Below are 12,045 nucleotides of genomic sequence, written 5' to 3' on the forward strand. Positions count from 1 at the left end.
CTATCAAAACAGAGAGCCAACACTGTGTCACAGCAATTTCTCCACTCAGTCCATCATTCCACCTTTCAGATACTTGATTAGTCAGAGCATAAGCACGTAGTCAAGTTCAGTCAACAAGCAAATACACTGGAGCCCAAAACACTCGTACCAGGCAGTGCTCTGGAAATGAACTGCAGCTGCAAGGGAGCAGGACCCTGATAAACAGGGGCTGGACCAGGTGGTTCCCAGGAACAGATGATTCTGTTCTTCAACAAATGAACAATTTCAAAGCCTGCTCCTCTGAGTCACAACAACCTGTGCCCTGAAGATGAAACCTGCAAAGCTGCAGCACAGCAGTGCTGAGCTGGAGATAAGGAGATCTCCCTGGTACTGCTGCAGGAGACAAGCACTGTGACAAAAGACTGGCAGAGCTGGCACTAAAAAACAACACAGCTCCATCTCCCAGGCAGCACCTGCATCCCCAGCTCTACAGCAGCAATTTCACAGAAAAGATGACCCAACTTGGAACTAGAAAATTATTAACAGTATTAAACTGGATTCATTTTACTCTAGTTATGTCTTTCAGGATACGGATGGAGCCATTAAAACTCATTCAGATCAAATAGACATGACCCTCAGAGTTACCATTTCCATTCCTGTCTCAAAGATAGTGAAAAAAAACCATTGGACTAAGGAGAGATGGGTGGATCTATTCTGAGTCAAATCAAATATTGTTATAAAAGCCAAATACTTGGTGGCATATATCATGCCTGAGCCAAAATCCCTTATGTCACCCTCTGCCCTACAACACACTGACATACTGAGACATGAAATCCTTTTGCCTTTCAGGTTGTTCCCAGTGCTCCAACAGCTCTTTGATCTCTTCCTTGTGTACTGAACCTGGCATTAAATCAGGTAGGATATGGTGCTGCAGCAGGGTGCTGCCTCCTGCCAGCCATCAATAAAGTGCCCTGAGCTGCACACCCAGAACAAACCTGCTCTGTCAACAAAGCCTGACGTTGTGCCAGAGGAGCTACTGCTGCTGCCTGGATGATAAGGCTCCTCTTTTTCCTTCAGTGGGCACATCTGGCTTTTCACATATGCAGGAAATAGGCTTTTTTCCCCCCACATTAATGCAAACGCCCACCTCACAACCACTGGCTGGGTATTGCCAGCTTGTACAAGTGTTCCTTTGGTTGCCTGTGAGCAGGGCATTGTTAGCAGCGACTCACAAAGGAGCTTCCTCTTCCCCCAAAGCCCCAGGAATGGAACAGAGCACAGAGGGTCGCGTGTGACTGTGAGGAGCCAGAGCAGTGACACTGCATTTCTCCTCATTTCTGAACACAAGGATGTTTAAGCCAAGAACTCTGACAGCAACAAGCCTGCACATGCATTGTACACTACCTTGTTCTTCAGAAACACAACATTATTCAGCAAAATCAAGGCCTGTAATGAATTATTGATAACACGTACACTACCCAAAAGCTTTGTGAGTACTAAACAATCTCCTCCACCTCCCTGCACGCTTGAGAAAGCACAGAAGGGGGAAAAAAATGCCTATTAATTGAAAGACAACAGTTCAGGCACTAAAAACATTAATGTATTTATCGAGGGGGGTGAAAGATAAAGAAATAGCTGGAGTGGGATAAACCAGCTCTGGTGGCACTGGGAGCCTGGGAGTGCCTGGATGTGCACAAGCACTGGTGTGGAACATGCCCAGCACAGGGACAGGAGGGACAGGGACCCCCAGGGGCTGCTCACATTCACAGCTTTGACACAGAAGGGCATTTTTAACCACAAGTGAACCCTGGGGGCTTTTTAATTTTTTGAGAAGTTTTAAGCACAGAGAGCAGAGAGGCACTTAAACATCAAAATGAAGATAGAAGAGTAACACGAAAGCACTTGGAACTCATGGTCCAATGTAGAGATCACTTAGATTTTAAGGCAATGTAAAATGAATAGCTGACACAGGCTATATTTTGCAGCTCACAAAAATTAGGAGTGAAAGATCACAGGTTTGTCCTCACCAGCTCATCCAGACCTGAGTGCCTCAGCATGAGCACTCACTTGCCCGTGAGCAGCCAGACCATGAAGCTTCCCCCAAACCACCCCCAGCCAGCCACACTCACACCACAATTACAGCAGCCCTGGCACTGATCTCAGTTTCTCAGAGCACATCCAAGGAAGGGATTTAGTAACCTGAAAACAATCTCACAGTGAATTTAGAAACACCCTTCCAAAGTTATTACAAAGGAGGATCCTTGGACTGAAATTTGACTCAAAAACCAGGATACATCAATTCTGCCAGCTCCCCACCTCTGTTCATGCCTGTCCCCACAGAGCCCCACAGTGAAGCATGACCCACTGTGACCACTGCTAACACCACTGGAGGCCTCTGGAAGGCAGAGACATTCACCAGCCTCAAGAGGCACAGCAACTCCTGCAGCTACTGAGAAATCTGCTGAGCCAACTCCCTCGCTGGCCTTTCTGGTACAGATCTGCAAGTTCAAAGGGTGACAAAGTTGTCAAAAAAACAGATAACTGGCATCAAGAATTTCTGAAGGAGGAATCCCACCTGAGCTAAATCAGTTACAGAACAGGAGCTACACTAATCCAAGCAACTGAATGTGAAGTGGCAAAGTAGGAAAGGAAATTAAAGATCCACATGTCCCAACATCTTTCATGAGACAGCAGCTGGTGAAGGATGCTTCAGAAGTGACTGAGGCACAAAATCTAATTTCTTTTCATTTTCTAGTAATCTGCAGCTTTGAAACATGATGAGCCAACAGGAGACACCTGCTCAGTGAAGAAGATTGGGCAATTTTTTCATTTTGTTTCATCACACACGAATCGAGCAGCAAACCACAGACAAAAGGTCCATGTGAACTACCAGACACAAACTCTGCCCAGGAACTGCCCTGGTCAGCCTGATGAGTTCTCCTCCACAAAGTTATCAGGCTCAAGAGCCAAAGTGTTCAAAAAATCAGCATTAACAAAAAGCAGCCAGACAGGCTGGAAGAGCTCTGCCTGACCAAACCTGCCCAGTGCTCAGGCAGTGTGTGGCCTGTTTGCTCTGCAGCAAAGTGATAAACGCCACAGATTCTGAAGTCTAATAAAAGCCAGTCCAACCTACTACAAACACTGTCTTGCACATTGGTAAACAGTTATAAACAACCTTCTGTTAATTATATATTTTAAAATATACACTCGTGCCTTAACAAGTTTTTTACTCCAGCCTTCAGCCCAGATGTGAGCAGGAGCAGAGCCATTAGATCTGACAAATTGTGGTGCTGACTCTCTCTGTGAGCAGCTCCAACCCTGGGCTCTGGGAGCTCGGTTCAAGCCCAGCTTTCCAGGGTTATTAGACAAGACATGACAGAAAAGAGAGCACAACCACTTCTACAGTCAAGGTGAACAAAGATGGAAAAAGCTTTAACCTTAAAAGTAACCATTTTCAGCATTTTTGAAGCGTGCAAATTTGACATGAAAGCTGTTAAATTATAAATAAAATAATACAATGGAAGTGAAACAAGAATTTCTGAGACAACTTGAAAAATATATGAACCTGCTCCCTACAGAGCCAAGTCTGTGAAAACACCATCTGAGCCAGCCATAAATCTACAGTAGAACAAACCTGGATTCCAGATCAATTGCTTTGTACATTGTGTGCAACAGTCCAATATCAACAAAGACAATGCTCTGTGTGATCATAACTTTACACATAGATCACACACACAGAGCACAAATAATCTCTGAAGATCCTACATGTGGTGGTGTGGAAGCAATACTAAAATACATTCCCAGTATTTAAAAACAAATGAGAGAGAAAAGGCTCAATATGGTTCCTCAGAGGTGTCAGTACTGTACAGTTACACAGGTGCTTCAGTGAAGTGCCTTTGGGAGAGGAAAACACGTATTTCATCTTAAGCCTTCAGCCTCTCCATCATCTCCCTTCGATTTCCTCCTCATGCAAGAGCACCAATGTGACAGTGACACTATTCAAGCAAATACTTCACACGAAGAACAGATTCAAACTGAGATCTACAGACACATTTCCTGTGTGTGACTACAACACAGGCTACAAGAAAACCTCTCCCTGCCCAGAACTAACCCTGTGTGCTCCGAGCTCAGGGAAAAGGCTCCCATGGAATCTGCAAGCACTGCAGAAGCAAAAGGAAGCACAATTCCAATATGTTTAACGACTGAATTAGCATAATGCTCACGAGGCAGAAAGCAGCCTCCCTGACCTTCTTGAAATGCTGACCTGTAACTATTGATGAGCATTTCTGATGGGGGCTGTGATTCACCCAGCTGGGGAAGGAGGCAACAAAACACCACTGCCCTGTCAAGTGAGAGCAGGTCAGACACGTGGAAACCTCTCCAGCACATCCACACAGGAACAGTGACTAAAACTGTACTTAGGAGAGCAACAAAGACCTGAAGTTGTACTGGAAACTCTGCTGTAATCAGAGTGATTCATTTAATCTCTCCTCAGCAGACAGCAGCCGCCGAGCTGCAGTGATTTAATTATTTTTTTAAATATTCATTTTGTGAAGAACATTAACTGAACATTATGATGACTTGTAAGAATTATGATACATAAATCCATACATTTTAGAAATATCTAATATTACTTGGATAAATGAATATATGTATTATAGAAGAAGTGTTAGAAGGCATCTTAAAGCTCATCTCATTCCATCTCCTGCCATGGGCAGGGACACTTTCCACAAACCGGGTTGTTCCAAGCCCCATCCAACCTGGCCTTGGACACTTCCAAGGATGGGGCAGTCCCAGCTTCTCTTGGACAGAACTGTTACTACTGCTCAAACATTCAAAAAACCCACACTGCATCATGTTTACAGCAGGAACAGGATGGTATTTAGATAGCTCTGCAGCCATCATGTTGCTGAAAACATTCTAATGACAGATTACACTAATATTTGACATTCAATAGTGCCAATACAGTAAGACACTGTTTGACAACAATAACAACAGTGACATTTCTGTAAAGTCCCTCAGTTAGGGAGCGAGCCAGCCGTGCTGCTCAGCTCCAGCAGAAAGGCCTGTTGTGCTCGCTTGGGTCAATGAAGAATTCCCAGTATTCTCATGAAATATCAAACAGTTACAGTGGCCAGAAATTCCAGCTCTGTTTAAAACACATCCTGGTTTGCTGGCCTCGTTATGGATGAGGCAGCTTTGTCCATCGAAAGCCTTGTATGGTTGAACATACTCCCAGCAGATAAACATCCCTCCTAAATGTTGGCACAACTCCGGTGCTACGGCTGCACTGAGACAGCCAAGCCCAGCACAGGCTCAAGGCTGAGCTCATTAAAAGAGCAAAATAAAGGCAAACTTAAAATTCCGCTCCTGTTCGTGCCTTTCAAAGTCTCACCAACACTGTAAAATAATGATGGTCCTCATTTTACAACAGCAGGAATAACCAGTTTTAGAACTTGACATTTATTAACATCACTTGTTGAAAGGCACTGAAAGCACATATTTAACCAATAATGTGATTACAAAAACAGTCACTATGAAAATATAAACAGAAGAGGCTGCTGTGTATGGCAACAATGTAGCAGCACTAAAAGCACACACAAATCCTCTTATTTCCATGCATTTCACTAAAACACTGGCAGCTTCCTACCCCTGGAAAGAGGTGGGAAGGGTTATGAAGGGTAACTGCCAAAATCAAAGGAAAACTAACAAAGTACAGACCGAGCATCTAAACCCACGTCGTTTAGATTTAAACACCAGAACGCAGCTAAGTGATTTTTCCTTTCTCTTTGCCATCCATCTCCACATCCCAGCGCTGCCCCTGCAGCAGAGCTGGAATTGCCCGCTCGGAGCTTCCCAGAACTGGGTCAAGCCTGGAGCTGGAGTTAACAGCCCACTCGGCTCCTGGCAATTCCCAGCCCCCAACCAAATGAAAGGGGTGTTTTGACCTGGAAATAAGGCTCACATCTCCTCCCTGCCCACATTAAAGCCCGTCTAGCTGTGTGCAGTGAGACAAGGCTCACTCCAAAGCTGCCCGCATCGCTCTTTGGAGGAGCTGCTGGAGCGCACACGCTTCTTCCCTCCAAGTGAAAACTGGGGACACACCAAAACCTCCAGCAACTGAATTGTCATCTTTTCCTGCTCGTTACACCAGCCTAATGACCATCCTGACTCGTAATTACTACAATAGTAAGAAGCTTTCAGTTCTCACACTGCTCCAAGACCAACACAATCTCCTTTCAGGCAAGCAGAGGCTTTACTCTAGCACAAAACTGGAAGTTTTGGCACTTAATTTCTGATAAGAACCTTTAATGAACAGCTCTGTAAGTGGCTTTAGAAGAGCCCAGATCCCCCCACCCCCAATGTTTAAGTGTGTGCTCATTGGACATGACTCAACCACAAACAAGCAGTGTTTTGGATAATAACCCTCTCTGTGCCCTGGACTGCTCAAGCTGCATCACCACAATCACACAACCCCCAGAAAACATTCATTTCCTCTCCTCAAGCGTGTTTTGTAAAGATGAAGAGCATAAAAAGAAAACTCAACTCCCATTGTCTCAACGTAAGTGTAAGGCATTCAGGAACTGCAAAAAAAAAATGTATTAATGATCTCCTATTTATGCAGATGCACTGAAAAATATCCCCAAGCTGTTTGGAAGTGTCTTTGTTTGCAAAAGTTCCAGCATTATATATTCCCAGAACAAAGACAGTGGGAACCAAGAAAATAAACCTCCTTGATTTGAGAAAAGAACCTAAAGTATGCTCCCATAAACAGCTTAATCTTAAGAGTCTGAATTCTTTAAGCCTAGGCCTGAGGAGAATCATCACGCAGTAGACTTAAACATCCTTCTGTGATCAGATGTTCAGGTCATATCAATCATGAGAAAAAAAAACCCTAATGTTTCCCTTTTAAAGCAAGAGCTGCAAATAGATAAAACAGTCACCACACTAAATTTAGTATGTTTTGGCAACATTCAATATCCAGGTTTTCATGAGAATTTGTTTTTCCTGCCAGTTAACAGAACTCAAGACATGGAAAGTCCTCTTCACCTACAGAAGCCCTCTCAAGGCAAAGAGTAATTGACTTGCTCTGGCTTTGTTGCTTGTAAATATTTTAATTATTCCAGGAACTCAGCTTGAAAAGAATGGCCTGAGAGTTCAGAAGTTCATGGATGTCCCTCTCTCACTGAGAGTCAATGAAGGACAAGAGAACAGAGAACCAACTTCACTTCTAACCCAGCAAGAAGAGCATCTCTTCAGAATCAGCAGTCAAATCTCACTGGAAGCACATGTCCAGGCAACCCAAGAGCATGTTCCTGGACATTTTTAGGAAAAGTCTGCACATCCAGCTGCCTAGAGCAGGTGCATCTTGAGTTTGTCAAGCATGGAGTCTTCCAGTTGAGCTGTTAAACCCACCAAGCCTGTGGTGGCTCCGAGGGCCATGATTAGGATTCAAGCCTGGTTGCTGTGGAGAGAATTCCTCAGCTCTCCTGATGCTATTATTCCAGTCTCTTTGGCTGCAAGCTCAAGACAACCACGCAGTGGTTTACACTGCAAATCCTACTACCACAACCAGGGACTCTTCATTTAAAGAAATTTCTGAAGCAAAAGCAAAACATCTGTGGCTTTTGCCCTACAATGCCTTTGGGCAATTCTTAACACAAAACTAAAAACACACCTAAAAACATTGCAACATTCCCAGGTTCCAGTCACCCCTGTGCACCAAACACAAAGCAGTGATACAGACGGGGCTCACAGCATCACCACAAGCCTCATGCCTGGGCTTGCAGGATTGAGCATTTATTTCAGTCTCGCTTTTCCAAGCAGCCCACAGCACACAGCAGGATCTCCTGCTCCAGAAAGGATTCACTGGAATGGTCCCTTCCTCCTCAAATGCTACCTGCTACTTGAGAGTTGAACAAGCTGCACCTACCCTAATAAATAAATAAATTTATAAAATCAATGAGCAGAAAGGCTGCAGCACTGCACACCTCCCTATGATCAACAGCATCATGGACATTCACCCAGCTTGGGAAGTGAAAGACTTCAAACCTCATGCAAGAAAACAATCCATTAAAATAAACAGCTTGAAAATGAGGAAAGAACAGCAACATTACACGTAAGTGGATGCAGAACACTCCAATCTGCATTTAGACACGCCCACAATTAGTCAAATTTTTCACTAACTACCCAGCATGACCAATGTACTGCCAAAGGACACTTCCCTGGATAAGGACAGTGCCAAATTATCAACTTCTGTGGAGTATCAATTTGAGAAATCACACCATGGCTTGGAGAAATACCTTTGTCTATGAAACTGCCCAAAAGAAACCAGCACAATTTTTAAACACATGAGCAGCAAGGAGAGGAAATCACAACTGTAATGTGTCCCTAACTGACACACTCAGGGAAATCCTCTCCAATGTGATCCCTGATCTGCACAGCACTCCCCACAAGCAACACTACACCAGAATTTTCAAGATTGTGGGAAGTTTTCTTATCTCTGTTTACAAACTCAAGGACAGAGAAATCATATCAATTTGATTCACGTGTTACTTGGAAAATCTGCCAGAAGGGAGGAAGCTCCATGAGCAACAACCAAACACAGAATAACTCCAGGGCAAGGACCAGGGAGTGGAGAGCAGCACATTCATTACCACGGAGACTGAGCTCCTTTTGCACTCTGCAGTAACCAAACACGTGCCAAAGAGAGGGCAGGTGACAGGACTGGTTTCAAAATTATCTAATAGCCAGAGAAACATGAGTGCTGAATGGAGCAGAGTCCAGGACAACACCCAAGTGAAATCACAGAGCTGTGCAAAGAATCCCAGGAGCAGGAATACCTCAGCTCTCCATCCACCTGGGACCTGCTGGTCAGGACCTGCTTCTTTCAGATGTGGTCTGAATGTCACCTTGAGCACATGGGGCAGGAAGGGCTGGTAAACTTATGAAACACAAAGTCTGAAATTCCTGCTTTCAGTAAAGCCTATTTTCAAGTTATAAGTGGGTTTTTTCCACTTTGGAAGAAATCAGGCATTTGGGAAGCCCATTGACACTGCCAGAGGAGTCTGCACACTTAAGGGGCTCAATTAACACCCAAGGTGATGGTGCTGCACATGGCTGAAAACTGGAATTAAAAAAAAAAACCACAAGAAAAAATCCTGCAGCTACACAAAGCCTCAGTATGGCAGAGGGAAAAACTGCTTCATCATCAGCCATGGAAATTTTCTGAATCCCTGGTTATCTCGTCAGGCCAGAGCCGCGTGAGGAGGAGCACAGATGGGTACTGTGCCCTTTCTCCTGCCATAAGAGCAGCAGCTCCAGAACTGCAGCGTGAGCACAACCCTGGGGCCGGGGCTGTGCACGTCCTTTACTGCCACATATAAAATGAGACAGCAAAAAAATGACAAACCAAAGTATTCGAGTTGGAAACGGTCCTAGACTTTGCCTCCTTTTAGGGACTTTCCATACTGTGACACTCCAGAGTGACTTGGTTCTGTGTCTTCTATACGTTGGGAAGGAAGCATTTAGCTTAGACTTAGCTTAGGGCATTGTCTGAAACAGAGGAAAAGTTTACACACCCATTTTCAATAAACTCTACACCTATCAAAAGGGAATTACAGGCTACAACATCTATTTAAATAGGATTCCAACCTCCTTAACTACTCTGAAGCACAAAGGCTTTATAGTTTTGCTTACTATTAAATATCCCTGATAATTCTTACAGGAAAAGGCAGAGCACATTGTGAAGAAAATCCTAGCCAAAAAACAAAAGAGGGGAAAAGTTTATAAATTCTTGAAAGATTTTTTTTTTTCTGAGAAAGTCTTTACCTGGATTAAGCTGCCAGGCAACTTTATTAGCATTTCTGCCACACAACTGTCTGCTTCCCCTACACACCCTGCAAACGTCACAGGAAAACAAAGAAAACTCCCATTTTCATGTGGTCGTTAGAAAGATGCAAATCTTTCTGGTTTGTGGAGGAGAGACAAGGAAAAGAAAATGCCAACAACCTTCAGCTCTGGCAAAAAAGTACCTCAGAAGCAGCTGAACAACTTCCCAGTTACCCTGGAAACAGAGTTTACCCCTCAGCAGACAGGGAAAATTGCCTGCAATTTACCACCCCGGAGTAAAGCACCAGTTTGGACAAAACATCAATTTCTGTTTGCTGCAGCTCCTTTAATGTGATCCCAGTAATTTATCATGAGCAATATTTGATCTGGAATGGAATTCTACTACCAGACCTGCAGGTATAATCAAAGGTTACAATATCTCCTAATGGCACAGAAGGGCTCCGCCATCTGCCAAGTGTGATTTCCCCTAATCCCATTCCTCACACACAAATCAGAATCGCCCGGATTACGCCGCAGAAATAGAAGTCAAGTCAATACCTGAATCCACGGGATTAATCTCCCACCTCCAGACGGGAGAAAGGCAAGAACAGCAACAATGCTGCAGGCAGGCTCAGGAAGGCAAAGCTTTCCACCCGGCTCGGTGCAGCACCACACAGGAAATTCTGGGATTTCACTGATTAGCTTCACCCATTCAGAATCCCAGCGCTGCTCCCTCCCAAATCCGAGCCCAGGACTCCGTGCAAATTCAAGGAACTGACCTGCACGTGATCTTTTTGGACCAGCTATATCCACCCAGCAGCAGCACTCCAAGTCCCTTCGTGCACATATAAACCGCTGGGATGTGGAGTTAGGAGGAAAAATTAACAAATGAGCTGCATGCCACCAGAACAACACAAATCTGTCCACCCAAGTGCTTCCAAAACAAAAATATATGCCCTTAGCAGGGGGGTTGGAATGAGATGAGCTTTAAGATCCTTTCCAACCCAAACTATCCTGGGATTCTATTGCACACACGTTGCCAACAAACAAAGATATGAACATCTTCAATTAAAAAGCAGCATGATGACTTTAAACTGGCACTTCGAAGTAATTTTAACGAGCAGATAATATATTTCCTGAAATCCAAGGCATTAAGGAGTCACATACCACTCTCGGGGAAGCCTGAATCCCTCCTGCTCTGCCCAAGGAGCCGTCGCCCGGCTGCAAACCAGGGGGGGAGAAAGGGGGGAGCATCTTTATTTGTCCATTTAAGACCTCCAAGCACATTACCATCCCTAATCCAGCGAGGAACAGATAACTGCAGCCCTCGTGGATTACAAAATTGCGCTCTAATCCTCAGAACCACGAGCAACAACACCATCCACCAAAAACCACCTACAACCCCTGCCCACCTCCAGCCGCCGAACTGGAACCACAAAATGATTTTTTTTTTTTTTTGCAGGGGGGCTTTTCTCTTCTTTTAACCCGCGAGGACACAAGCCCTTGGCGCTGACGCAGTGGGAAAGAAGCAGCCGGGAGGTCCGGCAGCGGGGCGAGGGGCCACCCTGGGCACGGGACCCCCTCCCGGTTCCCCGGGAGCCGGCGAGGAGGGCGAGGCACCCCGGGGGAAGCGGGGAAGGGATTCCCGTGCCGGCCCTACGGCTGAGCGAGCGCTGCCCGCCTTTGTCCCACCCCCGTGGCTCCGCCAGCAGCACTCACCCAGCCCAACCACCGGCTGCTCCCTCCGCAAAGCCCAGCACCGGCTCCGCCGCGCCGGGGAAGTTGCTTGAAGTGAAGTTGGGCGCGCAGCGGCCTTTCCCCCGCGGCGGCGGAGAGCGGCGGCCGGGCACGGCCGGGGGCGGGGCGGGCAGGGGGCCGTCCCTCGGCGCTTCCCCGGAGCGAGGGGCTGCGGGAAGGCGGCGGGAGGGCGGCGGGAAGGCGGCGGGAGGCGGGAATGTCCCGCCCCGGTGCCGGTCCGGCCCCTTCGCCCCGGCGGCCGCGGGGCCCCGCGGGAAGCGCCGCTGTTGCCATGGTGACCGCGCGGTGCGGGCCGTGGGCGGGGCTTCCTCCGCGCAGCGCGGCCGCGATTGGCTCCGCCCCGCTCCACCTGCTCCTCGTGGTGTGCGGGTTCGAGTCCCGGCCCCGCCGTCCCCAGGGACAGGGGTTGGGCGTGGGTAGGGCTGGAAAATGTGGGGTGTGTCAAGATTATCTTATTGTGTCTGCTTCTGGACGAGG

At 46.4% G+C, this 12,045-nt stretch overlaps 1 protein-coding gene across 5 annotated transcripts in view; it reads right to left on the reverse strand.

The window, feature by feature from the left end:
* Positions 1 to 11,787, reverse strand: part of KIAA1671 (KIAA1671 ortholog) — a 65,312-nt gene extending 53,525 nt beyond the window's left edge. For 2 of the 5 annotated variants that reach the window (XR_005629292.1, XR_005629293.1), the window contains exon 1: positions 11,530 to 11,781. The gene's annotated coding sequence lies outside the window, so the exon portion shown is untranslated. Of the gene's footprint in view, positions 1 to 11,529 lie in introns of all 5 variants that reach the window. The other 3 variants (XM_039724273.1, XM_039724272.1, XM_039724274.1) reach the window with 3 other exon arrangements.
* Positions 11,788 to 12,045: the final 258 nt, after the last annotated feature.

This window comes from Passer montanus, unplaced genomic scaffold (genome assembly GCF_014805655.1).
Source record: "Passer montanus isolate IOZ18808 unplaced genomic scaffold, ASM1480565v1 scaffold53, whole genome shotgun sequence".
Classification (NCBI taxonomy): domain Eukaryota; kingdom Metazoa; phylum Chordata; class Aves; order Passeriformes; family Passeridae; genus Passer; species Passer montanus.